Source organism: Notothenia rossii, assembly GCF_949606895.1.
Source record: "Notothenia rossii genome assembly, chromosome: 2".
NCBI classification, from domain to species: domain Eukaryota; kingdom Metazoa; phylum Chordata; class Actinopteri; order Perciformes; family Nototheniidae; genus Notothenia; species Notothenia rossii.
The window spans coordinates 9,346,092-9,364,813 of NC_136904.1; the positions used below are offsets into that span (position 1 = coordinate 9,346,092).

At 40.7% G+C, this 18,722-nt stretch overlaps 1 protein-coding gene across 9 annotated transcripts in view; it reads right to left on the reverse strand.

Annotated features, from left to right (window-relative positions):
• Nucleotides 1-15,640: 15,640 nt before the first annotated feature.
• Nucleotides 15,641-18,722, reverse strand: part of celf6 (CUGBP Elav-like family member 6) — a 144,037-nt gene continuing 140,955 nt past the window's right edge. For 8 of the 9 annotated variants that reach the window (XM_079666043.1, XM_079666047.1, XM_079666044.1 and 5 more), the window contains one exon: nucleotides 15,641-15,778. The gene's annotated coding sequence lies outside the window, so the exon portion shown is untranslated. Of the gene's footprint in view, nucleotides 15,779-18,049; nucleotides 18,120-18,722 lie in introns of all 9 variants that reach the window. The other variant, XR_013805446.1, reaches the window with a different exon arrangement.

Genomic DNA, 18,722 nt, shown 5'->3' on the forward strand with positions numbered 1-18,722 from the left:
GAGTTGGCCCAGGTCAGCTGTGACTCAGATGTTTTGGTGCCTTTTTCTAACACGCTCATTCTCACTCATTTTATCTTCTCTTCTTACCGTTTAACCACCGTGTGACTAACCTCAGATGAAGAGGGAGAGGAATTTAGATGTAAAAATAGGGGCATGTGTTAGCTCTCGAGATGTTCTCATTTTATTTTCTATTTATGGATTGCAGTTCGAAACCAGTGGCGGCGCTAGGGGGTGGCTACTTGGGCTCAAGCCCCGGATGTTTTCTGTTTCTGTTTTGTTTTTAAAACGTCTCGTGAGTAATGTGCAGCACCGGATTCCACCAGAGAGGCAGCCGCTGCGGGACATTAGCCTGCGTACTGCGTAGCCTTCCCTGCCCTGAAGAAGAAGTGATCCTTCCTAGTGCCTGACGAGTTTTAAGCTAATAGCCTATAAAGTTATGGTTATTAGAAAGTTATTTTCATCGAAGCAGGCTAGCAGCAGCAGCAGTATCAGCAGCAGCAGTATCAGCAGCTGACAACAATGTCATCACCAGCAGTGAAGAAATTGATGATGTTTCAGGTTTGTGAATCTAATGGTGATATCTGCGAGAGTGATGTAACGTTAATGTTATAGCTAGTAAACATGGAGCAACCACACTAAGTATACCCTTATATGTTAGTATGTATACAGAACATGACTAAAAATTATCCTAAGATGTACAGTAACGTTAACCCTTCATACCTCAGCCTACTTTTAAGACACTAAAATAACGTATTCCAATTTTTATTTTGTTTTCGCGCGTGGAATTATACCGGCTCTCGTTTCAGTACACATAACAACGGAACCAAGATGGTGGATGAGAATAGATCTATAAAACGATAAGCAATGCGCCAGAATCAAGGTGAGACTATCCACATCGTTTAAAACTCTACGCACATTCGTTTCACCGAAATAAGTAAAAGACTGTATTTGAGTGAGTTAAGGCATTAGTTTACTTCATTAAAGGTTGTTAATGAATAAGTGTTCTCCAGTGCCTTTTGTCCGCTTTAAGGTATTATTAATGTTGCTCTCAAAGTGCACCAGATTGATGCTTTTAACTTCAATATTTAAAAAAAAATCTTCCCAGGGGAGAATGCCCCCGGACCCGGAGGCGACGACCCCCCTAAAGCAACACACTCTCACTCCTTAAACGTCCAGTAGCGATGCTTGGTCAGGGTCCCGTGGCGTGCAGGAGGGGTGCGCCGATGCTCCTTCAGCTTCATAAACGGACGCTAGAGCTTTCAACTGATTGCAATGTATTCCCATCGGCGGCGGTATTTGACGCTCATGGAAGCACCGCACCCGTTTATGTCGGCAGCTCTTAAAGGCAATGTGAGCGTCTATTCCCATTGGATAACGGAGAATTGTACACCCGGAAGTAAGTATTCTCCTTTCTGTCGATTGATTTGACAGTGATATCTCCACTACACTGTAAGAAACGTACCGTGAAATTCACAGTATTTAACTGGCAGCAATTGACAAGTGACTTACTGTAATTCATTTTACAGTATTTAACTGGCAACACTTGACAAGTTACTTACTGTAATTCATTTTACAATTGCTGCGAGTTAAATACTGTAATTCATTTTACAGTAAGTAACTTGTCAATTACTGCCAGTTAAATACTGTAAAATGAATTACAGTAAGTAACTTGTCAAGTGTTGCAAGTTACTTACTGTAAAATAAATTATAGTAAGTAACTTGTCAATTGCTGCCAGTTAAATACTGTAAAGGAAATCACAGTATTTACAAGTTTTTATTTACAGTAACAGTGGAAAATGAAACACAGTAATATGTAATTACTTTATTTTTTGTTACAGCAGTAGTGTTATAGCTGTAGAATAAAACAGTAATTTCGAAGCATTGTATTTTTGTTTAAGCTAATAGTATTTGAACTTTAAAATAAAACACTCTCATTTAAAAAGTACTGTATTTTTGTTTACGGTAATAGTGTTTCGATTGTAAAAAAGAAAGACTAAATTAATGCTATAATTTTAAGTTACAGTATCAGTATCGTAACTGTAACATTTTTTATTATAGTATACTTCATGTCATGCTGGTAATTTACAGATTACCAGAAATTCTTGACAAAATGTTAAAGCTCACCAATAACTGCAGGGAGACAGCAAACAATACATTTTAACAATGTGTTCTTAATTGTTGAACGTTATCAGGACCATGTATTTTCTTGTGCCAAATGATAAATATTTTCGTCCATAAAACAATCGATATTAATATCCAAAAACATGGAGATTGCATTTTTAAAACAGTGTTGATAACAAAACACAGAATATGAAGCCATTTCTTCTGCCAAGCCATTTTAGAGACGTGCTGTAGTTGAAAAGGTGTCACGACCTCGACACAAACTGGAGAACCCAAATGCACGACCCAGAGACACAGTCTTGAATGTAACAAACATTTTCTTTTTAATGTCATTGAACAGAAAATCCCTCTAAAATAAATTTAAACTAACAAAACAACAAAACCTGACAAGACTGGAAACGATGCTCTCTTTGCTGAGGCCTGGCACGACCACATGTGGGAACAAACATGAACTGACACAGGACACGGGGGAGACAGGACTATTTAAACATGAGGTGAGTGGGAACAGGTGGAAACAATCAGGGGCGGGGCAGACACTGACGATGGCGGGAAAACACAAAAAGGGAGGAAGTAACAGGGCCTGAAATGAGAGACAAGAGGTAAGTAGAAAATGAAACAGGAAATGGAAAACGAGACACGACATGAAACACAGGGACTTAACTAGAGATGAATGACATAAATAGACAGACCTGTCATGACGTGAATAAACATGAAAACCTTACTAAACGCGAAATGACAGACATAATACATAAACATAACCAACACATTTGACGAGACACAACAAAAGGCACTGTTTGGCAAATACATTATCACTATTCTTAGATAATACACAATATTTGTAAACATTTTGAATACAAACAACCAAATGCATGCAGGAATGGACCCTGTCCTGAACTTAGACAACCTTACATGTGTAAGACATTTTGATAAGCTTGCCGAGTACAGTTAGCTTAACTTGCTTACATCCAGCACTAAACTGTTTTATTGTAGAGATCACTTACAGTATCTTCTTGATTTGTTATATTCTATATTTCTATCATTGACCTTCTACTTTCCCCCTATGAAAGTATGTACTCTTAATATTTTTTTCATCAAATAACATTATTCAACAAAAATAACATCATTCAACAAAAAATAATTCAATAAAGTGCTTTAACCACTAGGCGGTGCACACAAGGTACACACAGCATACTAATAATAACAACTTTGTATTAGTGTAGGACACTTATGTATGTATAACATCTTAAGATATTTAGTTTTATTCATGTTTTCACATCATTTTACAGGATATTGCTTTACTATTTCTCATGTTTTACTTCTACACATTAATATCTGATTTGTAAAACATCACAGACAGAAAGGTATATCCGTCATGTAATGGTAAGCTATTGAAATTGTGATTCCATAGATGTGTCCCCCATCACCCAAATACCCTGACTATTCTCTCAACTCAGTATTTACATTCTTATATTCAAAGAAAATCAGTAATATCTTTAAAAACGTGCATTGCGGCTAAAACATCCAATCAGCGAGCTGAGGATCTTTCCTACGTCTGTATCCGGTAATGTTCCTGTAATTCCTGTACAAATGACTATTATCATTATTATAAGCAAGACAATAAATGGCAAAGATATGTAGAAAATAAACGTATTTAAGAGACGTTCATAACAAACGTAACGTGGGAGGAAATAAGTTTCTAGCTACGTAATTGAGAATGCAGTTTAGTTCTCTGGGAACGTAATTTTTAGGAGACAGGGTTTGACTTTTTTTGTATGAATTTATGTTTCATCCAATCACAGAGCTTGTTGACTTTTCACGAGGTTTGTCAAAGCGGAGAGGCGTCGTCACAACAATAGCTGGGGATTGTGGGTAGTGTAGTCTCTTTGGCGCTCCACATTTCAGAGAAAACAAGTTGTTTCTCAGAATTGAAGGGGAAAAACACAAAAGCATTGCACACCATTTAAACCTATCAATCTGGTGTTTTTGAGTTGATGAGTAGTGGAGATATCACTGTCAAATCAATCGACAGAAAGGAGAATACTTACTTCCGGGTGTACAATTCTCCGTTATCCAATGGGAATGGACGCTCACATTGCCTTTAAGAGCTGCCGACATAAATGGATGCGGTGCTTCCCCTAGCGTCAAATACCGCCGCCGATGGGAATACATTGCAATCAGTTGAAAGCTCTTAGCGTCCGTTTATGAAGCTGAAGGAGCCTCGGCGCGCCCCAACTGCACGCCACGGGACCCTGACCAAGCATCGCTCCTGGACGTTTAGGGAGTGAGAGTGTGTTGCCTAAAGGATGTTTGGTCCACCCCCCACTTGTAAAAAATAGCACTTTACCCCTGCACCCCCCCCCCCCCCCCCCCAACAAATCCTGGGCCGGATCTCCTACAATCCTAAATCCGCCACTGTTGGAAACGTTACGTAAATGAATAGGAACTGCGTTAACCTTGTGGATACTTACTCATTGGAAAGGCCAATGATTTGTAATAGGAATAAAGACCTCACATTCACAAATCGAAAAAAGTTTGGAATTAAATCACTTTCCAAATTTGCATTATGTACTTTCACAAGTATTTTCAGCCATATCCTCAATTTCGTTTATTTCTGTAAACTGGCTTCATAAGAAATGTAATTGATATTTTAATTACAAGGCATTTTGAGGCATATTTTCAAAAGAACCTGTCGGTGCTTTGCTTGTTATGTCATGAGAGAGATTGACATATATTTAGCTGGTACCTCTGCACATTTAATTGTTGCTGCGTGTGATTTCTTCGTCAGGTTCTTGAGAAATAAATTGAGTTGCCATCGTTGTTGTAATGTTATGGCAAAAAGAAAATCCTGGTAATTGGAAACCCTTGACAGTAATATGCAACTTTAATTTCACACAGAAATAAACGGGTCTTGTAAGACATTGTTTTTTCTATAATAATCTTTGCTGTTGATCGTAGCAAAGGCAATTCCTGTGGAAAGCCGAGCTAAGCCTCGAGTTACACCTGTCTGCATCACCTCCTGTATCTCCCACCTAAATCTCCTTTGTCCCTCTCCCCCGCTGCATCCCTCTCTTTAATTATCTCCCTTTTCAATCCCAGCATCTTCAAGTCTCATCAATGCTTCTTAATTTCCATCAATACCACTGCAGCCTAAGCTCTCCCACACCTGTCCAGTCACCATGGCAACCTCACCTCTGACAGCAAAGAGCTCTGTAAGACACGGCATGCTGTATTCCCCTTGATTAGATATTGATTAAGCTTTTGTAATACATAATAGGATGAAAGGGATTGTGTAGCTTTGCTTACCCAGGTCTTCTCCACACTTTCATTTAGTTATAATCTTTTGTTATTTTGGAATCTGCATGTTAAGAGGGATGGGGTTGAGATTTGCCCCGCTTTTGTCTAGCCATGCCAAGCCTCCTTCAGGGACCTTGTCTTTATTAGTAGTTTAAAAAACAGAATTGGAGAAGAGGTGGCATGACTGCTCTTCTATGCAAATCTGCAATTTGAAGACAGTGTTGAGAGCACATTCAGGTTTCTAAGTGCCCCAGCTTATTCTCAGTGTTTGCAGCATGTTTCCCATTAAGGAACATGCTAATAGGCCCGATGGAGTGTGCACAGCCTCCCGAATGCTTGAGTGTCCATAATGGATGCACTGATAGATTAATGGACTATGAAAGTAAAATGCTAAACGCATGGCAAGTGACAGGTGATAAGTCAATATGGTAAATATTTGTGTAAGACACAGTTATGAAGTTGAAAGGTCATTATTCACGACTTAAAAAGCAATTCCTCGGTATAATGAAGCGCATGGCATGATTTTAATTGTATGACAGTCAACAGTGCATATCTGTCAATTGTATATAGTATATCATAATAGTGTCAGCTGCACAAGAGATAGGTAGACATGATGATATTGGTTTCCATTATGAATTAATATTTTTTAAACCAAACGATCCAGATAATGATGTATCGATAAGGATGCATGAATAGTGATGATGATTTAAGGTACAGTTTAAACGTGTTTAACTTGTAACACACACATTACACAATAACATATTTTATTTTGTTGTCCCTAATTGAGTACTTTAGTGATTTGTGAAAAGCATACTTTAGATAAATCCCTATCACTGCTTATTTTGTAATACAGCCAAAGTACATTTGTTTCTCTGAATGATGTTATTCTAGAATCAAGAAGATAATTGCTTGAGGACACTAGAAGGATTGAGACATATCTTTTTAACACCGGCTGTGTGTCTGTGTTGTCAGCTGAAATATTTGGGATTTATAAGAACACCCAGTCCCAATCATCCTCACCAATAAAGTAAATACACAGAAGAAACACTCGAGCCAGACAGGGGTTTGTGTGTTTGTCAAATGTACACTGAAGATTTAGAGGGATACAAGGCTGAGAGAAGTGAGCAAAACGATTTTTCCTTTCCCACACTAAGAGTTGGAGAGTTAGAATTGAGAATACATCCCAGAGCTGCAAAAAGCCATGTTTGGAACAACCTGACCTTTTTTTTCTGTACAACTCAAACAAGGATAAAGACAACAAAACGTAATAACTTTCCCCTATCCGATCCATACTTCATGATTATCCCTCACTCCAAAACATTGGAAAAAATGGAACTGTCAAAAGAGTCTTGTTGTTCCATTTTCTTTCCCCTGGCCCCCCTCCTGGAGACAAACAAACAAACCCCTGTTAGCACATTTCATTAGCTTTAGGGGTTACAGAACAGATTGAGTATCGACAACGCTGGCTGTCGAGGCTTATGGCTCTAAGGGAACAGTAGAGGAAAATCTCAGGGGTAGGAGATGCAATCGAAAGGACCCAAATAATTCAGCAGGACTCACTCGAGGAACAATCCAGTTTGTCATGTGGAATCATGGAGTGTCTGCCGCACAATGAGGAAGGGTCCCCGGGGACTCTGCACAGGAGTCAACATGTGAACAGTCGAGAGTTAGAGCCTCGACTGGGCACTCTTGGCCTTTTTATCACCTGCAAATTTAGCAACCATAAATCTGTTTCCACACCAATGCTACTACACGGACGCACCGGAGAGGCCCATAAACAAGAAATGTTGTCTGGTGTCTTGGGATGGTTTGGTCATTGATGCTCCCTGGGGTGTCATACTCGGCTCTGGGAACAATTACTGTCAGGGACTTTTGATGTTTTCCCTTTCTTGTGATGGACAGTTGAAGCTGCGGGAAATTGTTGGACCATGTTGATTTTCAAGGAAACAATTTAAAGGTCCCATGTCATGCTTTTCCGGTTATTACCCGTCCTCTTGTGTGTTATGAAGGTTTTTCTGCATGTAACCGGTCTGCAAAGTTACAAACCCTCAAAGCACACCCTGTAGCGAGTAAAACTCTTAACACAGAAAATACCTGTCTATGCTGCCCCAGAACGCCTCGTTGGAGATTTCTCTTTTTCCATTGTTTTCTTCCTGGGTATGGTGACGTGCCCATACCCAAATGGACCAATCCGCGGAGCCGTTACGTTCCTCACTCACACACACTCAATCTTTTCTCAGCTGCAGCTCCGCCGATTTCTCCTCCCTGAGACGGCGGGACGCGGCGAGGCTGTGAGTCTGAGCACACACACAAACTCCCAGCCAGGCTGCGGGTGTGTGTGTGTGTGTGCTCGGGCTGGTTTCGGGCTGGGTTTCGCTGTGTCTCGCTGTCTCGCAGACGGCCACTGGGCTCACAGGGCTCACAGGGGGGGGGGGGGGGGGGGGGGGCAGGAGCTCCAACAAGCCGTTTAGGACAGAGAATGAATACACATAGTATACAGAGATGCTATGAGAAACTAATGTGGGTTTGGAAAATTGCAAAATATAAATCTATTTTAGTAGACCTCAACAATGGAATTATGATCAGTAGAAATGGCCATGACATGGGACCTTTAAATGCTGTGCACAGTGGGCTCTGGTTAGTGGCGAGACACAATATGTTATGGACTTTTCCTTCCGCTGTAATGGGTTTTCAGGCGCCTGGTGACTGCTGGTAGACTCGAGGGTTAATGAGGGAGGAGGAGGAGGACACTGGGCCGTAAAAAGGACACTGACCGTGCACGGGCTTCAATGTGACCCGACTCTCCTTATCGTAACGTCTCTGTCGATAAAACGCAGCATGAGGAAAACCTCTAATTAATCGATTGACCTCCTGTTTCTTATTCACAGACGATAACGGCCATTGCACCTGAATTTGTTTCCACTGTAACACCTCCACGAGACAAGAGCTGAATATCCATTTCCCTTTAATCAATTCACAATTTATTCCCCTCCCTCTTCCAATCTCCCTTCCATTTATTATGCATTATTCGCCCTTTTTAAACGATTTTCTACTAACCGTCTCATCTAATTTGGTATTCGGATATGGTTAGCGCTGTTAGCTCAATTAAAACAATGACATGTCCTAAATGCATTCTCTCCACAATCCAAGTGACAAGAGGACAGAGAACGCTTCAAGTCTTTGCAAACAGGGTCATGCATGCACACCAGGATTGATCCAGACCTTCAGGATTTATTAAATAAAGCAATGTGAATAGATACAAAAGGAAGGACAAAGCAGGCTCAATCTTCTACAGGACTGTGCTTTATTTTAGTCTAAGCAGAATATAATGAACTAGAGAACTACAGAGTTCAGGAGCACTATAGGAGATATCACCCCGAATCAGGGACCCGAGCCAACGCTATTTCAAATTACATCTCTGTTTTAAACCAAAAAAAAAAAGATTGTTCAAGTCATGAGAACATATGAATAGATGAAACTAGATAGTGAAGCTGGGAATGTAATGATTTATGATACAAATATACATGGTGCAAAGTCACCTACAACTCAATGTAAATTCTTTAAAGGCTCTCATTGAATGCTTGATTGGAGCAAACTGCTCAGTTAGCTGTTTACATTTTGGTCCTTGTAACCAATGGAAATGGAGGTGGGTGACCACATCCTAAATGTGTGTCAGAATGGGCTTGAGGCAAAACTGACTGGTGGAGTGTATGATGTCTTCACAACAGATTTTTTTTACGATAGTACATTTGGCATCCCCAGAATACAGTGTGTCTGACCGCGGCTCACAGGTAGTACTGTCGGAGAGAACAGGCTGGGTTTAAGGCAGAATTCCCTCCTCGTGTTAACAAGTCAACCTGACTGGAATAAAGCAATGTGGCGCTATCTACTGTTGGTACAATGTCTTCAGTGGATGGGATCAGATAAACTGTGGGAAAAAAACGTTTCTTTTGTAATAACAGAGAAGATGAAATGAACAGATATGTCAACCCTTTGAAAAAAAGTAAATAACAATTACATTGTGATAGAGATAGACAAGATAAAAACATTACATAGATGGCCTAAAGACAATGAGATATGACAGCGTCGGTCTCAAACCATTCTGACTGAAAAGTTTGACATTTTTTTGTCTTTTTTTTTTTTCTCCAAACAACAAAAGGCCTCAAATGAGATTCTTTTTGAACATGCAATGCTGATTCATTTAAACCCAGTTATGCATTGGACTCATTTTTCTGAATCCACATGACAGGTACCATCAATTATCCATTTTACAGTGCAGTTTGTTAATTCTTGTATTGATTTAAGAGCTTCCTGTGAGCAAAAAAGACCTCTTTGAACTTGCCCATCCGCGAGGGATTTCATACAGGGATTGTGCAGCCAAAAAAAAAACAGAATAAAGAAAAAATGATCAAAGTATATCCGAATAAACCTCATGACAATGGGTCTATCCCAGCTTCAGCAGATAATAACAAAGCAGAAAATAAATAAAAGAACCAACATGAGTATAAAATCCCATTTTTGAACATCAGTGCTTCACTATACAAGAAATAACATCATTTCATCATTTGGATAAATTATTTCATAGGTTCCTTTTTCTTAGTTTCACTGAAATATATTAACTATTCTTTTTTCTTTTTTAAACGTTTGAACATGTTCTATTGTACGGCTTATAAAGAAGGTTCAACATAATTGAAAAATAAGCTATATTGTATGTACAGGAGAAACGCAGCTGTGTGGTCAAGGAGAGCTGTGGCAGATTGGGTCGAGCTGGCAGGGGGTTCTGCTGGGTTCTACAACAAATGTTCTCTTGTTTCTCCCCTTCCTCCAATCGTGGCCTAACCACGTACATGTGGGTTCCACCGTGTGACTCGAAAATGAATTATGTACATGTCGAACAAACCTGGAGTTTACATTTTTGCAAAACTAACCTCCTTAAAAAGCCCAAACTTTCACTTCTAATGAATTTTAAAAAGTGTAGTCGTGATGGCTGATGCTTTTTGCATTTTTTTTGTTTTTTGCGGTGAGCATGCAGATGGATGAACTCTACTGTCACTATCTGTTCATCAGCCCCAAATGGACTAATCCAATTACCGCACAGGCGATCTTTCTTCCGTCAGAAAAATCATGACAAGTCGGTGAACACAGAATCTTAATTAACGGATCACTTCGGGGCTGTGGCTTAGCTTTGACACTAAGTCAAACACTTCCCTAAGCCTTGGTCCGACGCTCAGGGTTGTAGGATGCTGTTCATGTTCAGAGCCCAAACTTAAGGGGCTTAAGGGAACTACAACTCTCCTAGATCCCTGCACTGCTGTGGATACATTTTATAGTGACATCATTGTCCCACAGAGTTGGGATTCTCAACACCAGCTGCTATACAACCGTCCTCTGTTTTTGTATTTAATAGGCTATTTACATTAAGGAATACAAAAAGTCTTCATTACTGTCAGCCATGTTGTTGAATGTAATCAGACACCTTCAGCGTTTCACTGTGCGAAAAATGGCAGGTTTCTTTGTAGTTAGTTAGTTAGTCAGTTGGAATTGGATGGCGATACTAAACATGCAAAGGTGTTTCATCTGCCTTTCTGCTGGCTCATTTCTTATATGTGATTCTGCCCGACCTCCCTCAGGATCATGGATAATGCAAGGCTCTGAATCTCTCCACTAATCATGACATCATAGCGCCTGATGCCTTGAGCATTGGGAGTGATTTTGTGGAGTGTCAGTTTAGCACAAAGCACCCCCGCCACCCAGTGCCTGTTTCAATCTCCACCCCTTTTCCATACTAAATCCCATTTCCACAGCAAAACCCTCTCCGCTGCAAAGTGAGTGAAATGACGGAAAAGCTCTCTCCCAAAGCAGCTATTAAATGAGAGGCATTAATTTCTTCCCTCCTGTCCAACAGGTTCCTTTAATTATCTCTCCACTTTCAGTCAATTACATTTCACTTCCTTTCCTTGACAATCTCTGCTATTTTAGGGTGAGTGTTATGCACCCAGGGGGTTGGGGACTCGTAGACATGCTCCAGCAGTTCTCTACTCCGCCTGCCATTGGCTGCGGCCTTCTAAGGATACACGGTCCTCTAGAGAACTGACCTTATAAGCAGTGGTGTAGTGGCAGCTGAGGAAAAGGGTATATTATGTATAAACCCCCCAAATTCTCGTTTAATAATACAGGGTCAGAGTGGGTGCACGCATCAGTGGCAGTGAGCTCATACTGAGAGTGCTGGATATGTGCGCACTAAATCACTGATTGCTAAAAAAAAAAAAAAGGCAGTGTGAGAAGAGAAGAAAAGCTGTATGCTTCGGGGGTATGGACATAATACTTGACATTGCCTTGAAGGATTTGCTTTGCATGTTTTACTCTCACAATCATTTGATTCATACTGATTCCTTTAGGTTAAAATGCCATGTTCTTTTTTTATCTTTTTAAATTAGAGGACATACACAATATCCTTTTTGGCAACAGCTTAGTGCCTTCTGGGTTTATCATTGCTCTTAGAGGTGAAACATGGCCTGGATTTATAACAAGAGTAGACAGACAGGGCGGGCGGCGACTACTTCCTTTTCATGTTTTGGTAGTTTCCGAGCAGGTTTCAGAGCTATCTCTGTTTGTAATGCACGTCACCTCAGTAACACCCTCCCCTGAGTGTATAAGCTATAACAGCAACCATTGTTAAAAAGTGTTGAAATTCTGATTTCACAAAGCCTAATTTAGCCCTGGCATAGCATTGATGCTACATGAACACTGCACTGTTAGCCAAGCAGACAGCAGGATACCAGGCTAGGTTTTGTTTGGCTCACTGGGGACTCAAACTGCCATTAGCAGAGGGAACTCACACAGCATCAGATATAAGACAGAGAGGAGATCAGCGGAGCAGGCATGCAGAGTTCATGTTCAGCCTGACAGCGCCTCACTCGCAGAATGTATTCTAAAGATGGCAGAGACAAGCACAGGAAATGTCATTGCTCATGCAACATTAGATTTCCCATCGATTAGTTCAGCTTCACATGAATGAGCACAAATCGGTTTGCAGAACATGGCTTTGTTTTGACCCACTTCACTCAACGACAAAACATTTAGCTTACTGCATTTCCACTATAGCTTCCAATTAATCGCTGAATGGGAGGGCTACTCTACTTTTTATTTGAATACCATGTTTAAAAAGCTGTGTTTTAATGGCCACAAATGTCAAACTAAAGAAGTACTGTGCTTCTAAAATATTCTTTCAGGTGCTTTGCAATAATTGTATATGCGTGTATTTATTAAACAATTACATTTTGTGAAATAAAAAGAGATGAAGATACTTCTTAAGAATTGCAGATTTTCGTCTAAATTGTTGGTTTTGACCCAATTTGAGTGTTTGAAGAATATGGTTGTATCGTCCAGCTTTCTCTTTTAGTTTTTGCTAATCTCCTTTTTAAACACCTTGCTATGACATGGAAGGTTTTATCCCACATCTTCCTTTGCCGCTTTGAGTACATTTCGCAGTGTTATTGGTGCCAGGTCAGCTGTCAGCAGCCTTGCCAGGGAGAAGGCACAAACATAATTCTCTCTAATCTTCCTTCTGTCATCCACGTGCATGCAGGGGACCATCTCTCCCTTCATTTGGTCCAAGTGATTATCCCGGTGATTTTTCACTTGGTTGCTGCTAATGTATAGAGGCTGGTGATTACACTGTGATTAGAGGGAAAGGTGAAATAGCATGTCTAATACGGTGCAGGAGATAATTGAAGGGTAGTGAGCGCAGACATTAGCCAGGTTTGAAAAATGCTGTTCCAAGGGGAGAGAGCTGCTGAACAGTTGCACAGAGGTTTAGAAAGGCATGGCTGCTCTTAGGACACCGGAAAGAGAGGGGGTTATATGGCACGTTGATATCAAATTAAAACCTTCCGCTTATGTAAATCTCCAAGAAGAGCGGTGCATTTAGCTATTGGCTGGCACATGTTTCAGTCCCTCCTTCAGTGATTTTTTATATTTCTCTCTGAGCAAAGCTAGCGGTAAAAAGGATGGAATGGCAAGGAGGAGAGTCAGAATCAGAATACCTTTATTAGTCTCAGTAGTAAATAGGAATTGGTTGGATTTGAGCCTAATTTCTAAACGTTTTAACCCTGTTTTTCAAAAGCACATATAGTGTTTGCCACCAGGAGCTTGTTTACAGCTTCTACATTTCCAGATTAAGTCATTGGCCTTTATCCTAGAAGCATATGTCTGAAAGATCCTGATGTCATGTTTGGTTGTTGACTTCCTCTCTTCCCCTCCTTCCCTCCTTGCCTAGCCATGCCTCTTACCGCCAGCTGCCACCGCTCAAAGGGCTGGTGTACGGATGTGAGCTGGTGAGAAAATTGGGAAGTGTTGAGAGTGACTGAAGCAGCATCGCTCCTCCCTCTAGACTCATGCCAAACATATTGATCTGCTTTTTAGAGAAGAGCCTGCATCCAGAGCTCTAAAACAGTCAAAACAAAGGCTTTAAATCAGGACATGACAGAAGTGGAGTGCTTTTCTCTGTCCTGCCTGGCGTCGGTGTCAGGGAGGCTACAAGCGAGCTGAATAATGGAGTTTAAATATTGTCTGTTTAAGCGTTGGCTCTTTGTATAATACATGAAGAAAAGCAGGGCGGGGAACATGTTAATAGAGGAATTTACATTATATTTGACAGAGCAAAATTAGCTCTAAAAGCCTGCACTTCCTTGCCATTGATACCGTAAATAGTTTGTCTTCAGGGAGTGTTTCTCTGCAAGGAGACAGGAGGTGAAATGTATCCGGGTTTTGCAGCTGATCCAGTGGACACATAGTGTGTATCCTTGGCCTGTCAGTTATTGTCCTGCTTGTGTACACCAGGCATACTTCGTTTTTTCTGACAGATTTCCTAAGGGCCATTTCATTTGTATACTGAGTTCATTCTGCTGGCAGTTTCAGTAGCTGTCACCTTCTGTTGCCCTCATGACCGTCCATTTGTCCATCTCTCTAAGTAGAACCATTACCCCTTAACAACTTGTGGCTTCATAATTCACTCTCCTTGTTGCAATACAAAAGGTCAAGAAAAAAAAGAAAAACACACCCCATGTCCATTTGCTTGGTCTTTACAGTGGATTGTCGCTTGAACACAAAGGCCGGTGAGAAGCCTCAGACGTCTGCACACCCTGTCCAGCACAGACATGAGTTAGTTCTGTCTTCTTTTTTTTTACACTCTCAGCATTCTTTTTTTTCTTCCAGAACAGTCTGTTCATAGCTGTCAGAGAGTGCGGTGACTTAAACATCATGATGAGCGAGATATCCAGTGGCTGATACCTTAACATCCAAGAGAAAGAGACTCGTTGCGTACAGGGGCGGATGAATGTTTTCCATTTTCCTTCACTTTTGCCCACTTTTCATTACGACTTCAAGTATTTTTTTTAAACAACAGCAAAAGTTAGCAAATCTACATTGTTTTTCTAATCTACTTTACTATACTACAACCTGGCGCTAAATCAGCATCCAGAGCAAAAGATCATCCCCTATACTACGATGCCATTTCTTTTTTTATACATTATTTCCATTTTCTTTTATTCATACTTACAGTAGGCCACTGGATATTGATTTAATGATTTTTTTGACTACGAGTAAATTGTAATACTTGCAGCTACAAGGTATGAGTTTTTAAATATATATTTATATATTTATATATTTATATTCTTTTAAAAAGCGTTTAGTCCTTTGGTCCCTATTTCCTAAGGAATGATGCATGTAAATTATCCTGGATTCTCCTCTCCCTCCTCTTCCTCTTCTTCTCCCTCTTCTTCTTTGATCCAGAGCTCGCCCTGTCACAGAGCACAACACCTGTGTAGGCACAAAAACCAAAATGGCAGCAGGCTGGTGTGTGTGTTTGTGTGTGTTTGTGTGTGCGCACACGCACGTGTTTGCGTCTTTGAGTTGGCATTTGCACGTATTTATACATGTACAAAGTTTTTCATTTTTTTCATTTTTCATTGTTTTTTAAGTGTAGTATCTTCAAATGTGTATGTCTTGTTTGTTATGTGTGTTTATCTATATCCTGTGTCAGTATGCATGCTTTGAGCATAATGAGTCTATAAAGGTTTTTTCCCCCCATCATGTCTAAAAAACAGCAGCAAAAAGTTGGTCTCTGCAAAAAATCTTCTTCCACAGACGCCAAAGCAAAACAGGGAAAAAAGAGGCATGTGCGAAGAAAGAAAAAAGAAAAGGAAAGAACAACAACTCTGGGATCCTTTTTCTCAGCCACCCAATCTTTCAGCGGGTTTTCAGCAGGATCAAGGGACCACCCTTCCTTCATGATATGTAGCAGAGCAAGAAGTCTTTGTACTTTTACTGCACTTGTGGAAATAAGGTGTTGTGGCCCTTCATCCTGTGACACAGAGACAGAGCGAGAGGTAGGTTGAAAGAGAGGGGAGAATAAGGAGAGTGGATTTAGTGAGGCTGCGGCAAACATGCTCGGGGTTGCTGGCTCCTGGTTATCACACAGACTGACAGGCACAGCCAACAGCATGAGAAACAGACGGGGAGGAGAAGAAAAAAAAAAGAGGAGTGTGTCAATCAAAACCAGAAATAAGTGGGCTAGAGGTGGGGTGGGAGATTTGTGTTTTAACCATATGGAACAGACATCTACACTGTGACAGCACTAATCCAAGGGAGGCCTAATTTAAACCGACTACATCTCCCTGCATGGAAAGAAACACAGCCGAGTGTTGCCCGAGATGTTGCTGTCATTCGTCTTGTTGTTAATTCATTACAAACAAACTACCAAAAGAACACGAAGGAAACATAAAGAAAACAAGACGAGTGCGAGTAATGATTATGACAGAAAAACTGATGGTTGTACCATATAAAAGAAAAAAAAGAAATAGATGTTTGAAGAAATTGCCTGTAATGAGGATACCACGGAAAGCCTATCGAGCATCCGCCTTTGTGTCGACTGTCACTATAAGTGTCCGTGCTGCAGACCTTTGGATACAAAAGATCTAGTGTACAGCCTATCATCTCTAATATGTTGTGAGCTATGATGCAGGTGAAGAAAGGCTATGAAATCACAGCAAATCACTCTCCGGGAGCGAACATGAAAGGGACTGACTTTGTGATGGGAACACGCGCGCCCAGACGCTCTTTGTTCTACCGCTCCATTCCTGTAAATGAGCTTGTTACAGTTTCATAATAGATCTGCTTTTAAGATGTGAGAGCGGAGATTCTAGCTTATTTCTTATGTGTGCCAAAGCGAGCCCCGGCCATTAGCAGCATAAAGCACTAACCGTCACAATTACAGATGCCCTCTTTTATAAGCCACTGGCGCTATATTCATCCACCACAGAGAAGAAGAAATATACAGTGGCTTTAAAGTAGATTTTTTTTTTTCTCCCCCTCAAGTAAACAGCCTCTTGGAAAACCTCCCAAGTATTTCACCCTCCAACTTCGTCAGATAATAAAGAATTCAGTTCCTTTTTTTCACAAGCTTTTTGTCACAGCCCTCCTGCCAAACAGCCACCTACTTAGATGGCTCCATAAAAAAGGCACCTTGCAGTTATGATGCCAGAAAGACCTTATCCCTCCCGTTTTCTCCTGCTAGACACCCCTCCTGTGTTCATTGGATAGACTACGGGAGGGAGAGTCGCCTGCAGGGCTTCTGAAAGAATGGGGCTGTACGAGTTCGATGAAAACGACTAACTCTTATCAGGGTTTGGCCTGGAGGAATGGAAACAAACTCACTTGCTAAGAAAGGAGCTTTTCACTGTGAAGCTGTTAACTGCCTTGTCTTTTTTAAACAGACAATTATCTCAGATACAAGCAAGTAAAACATAAGCACTAATTTATCTGGTGGCATAATCCTTCTAAAAGCAACAGCAAATACTCATCATTTTTGCTCTTACTTATACGTCTGTGTGTACAGTACGCTGGACATATTTTGGCCATGTGGGTCTGCAGTGCTGCCTGCAGCTCTGCTATCACGGCGTAATTGGTTTGCATCCTCATAAATAAATACATGGGAAGCGATTCTCATGTTAGGCAAACAAAACAATCTTGCAGAAGTACTCCCTGTGCAGATGGAATCCACGGAGAAGTGGAGTGTCAACATTTGCCGTTGCTCTCTGCATGAATGCTGGAGATTTAATTGGCTACACAAACATAGGGTCATCCTGGCATCTCAACTAAACAGCTGTCGATCGGGGCCAGAAAATTGTCCTTTTTAAAGAGATTCAGACTATTAATAAAAAATAAAAAAAATAAAGTTTGCTGGAGAAAAAACACGGTTGACGTGAATGTGAAGAAATAGAGAAATAGAAAATACAGTACATCCATACACATGGACCCCACAAGAGAAAGTAAAACATCACAAGGGCACACGGTACAATAGCACAAAGGGTTAAAGGCCACTTCCAGTTATAATCAACCAACCATTTAGCACGTCAGTTACATTAAGTACAACAGCCAAGAAAGGCATCGTTTTACTGCACTCCACAAACTGCCAATATACAAAATACAGTATATATATATTTATATATATTTAAAACGGAGGGCAGAAGAGATAGAGTTTAGAGATATCAATCAACGCCACGTCATGCAACGCAGTCACAGTCCCACCACATGACGTCATCCAAAAGAAAATGACACCATGGGTTCAACTTACAGCTGTGGGAACTTGGCCCCATGACAGGTGTGGGTGGGAGGTGGCTATAGCGGAGAAAGGCCACCTCACACTGTGATTGGTTGGTCAGGTTGCCAGGTTGGTGGGGGTGCAAAAGAAGGAAAGAAACAGTGGGATTTTCTCTTCCTTAACGTCATAATTCAAAGCACCCTTTCCACACGTATTCCACACTCTCACTTATTCTGCCTGATAAATCAAATGAGGTTATTATGGTCATTACCATAAAAACTGAAATTGACAAGTAAAACAGAAATAACAGAACACATAATCTTCAACACAAAAAAGGGTATTTTTTTGTGCGTTGTGAAGTCTTCTCAGGCTGACAACATTTGCAGGTTAAAAGGTTGAATAGATGTTTTTATATTCTCAAAGATAACCCTTAAGGCAGGAATGCAAATTTCAGAAACTTGTCCTGTCTACAGTAATTGGATTTGCCTTGCATTGTTTGCCATGAGGGTGGCCGTACAGTGAGGGCTTCGGCTTTTTTTTTTTGCATTAAGTTTATCTTTAAGACACAGAACGCAATTTCAGAGTAGCAGGGCTCCTGAGACCAGCAGGAGAGAATGCTGTCTGATCGTGTTTTTAATTCAACTTCAAAGCGAATCGTCAGTATGAGAGAGAAGAAATGGGGGCTTCTGAACTTATCTACATATTG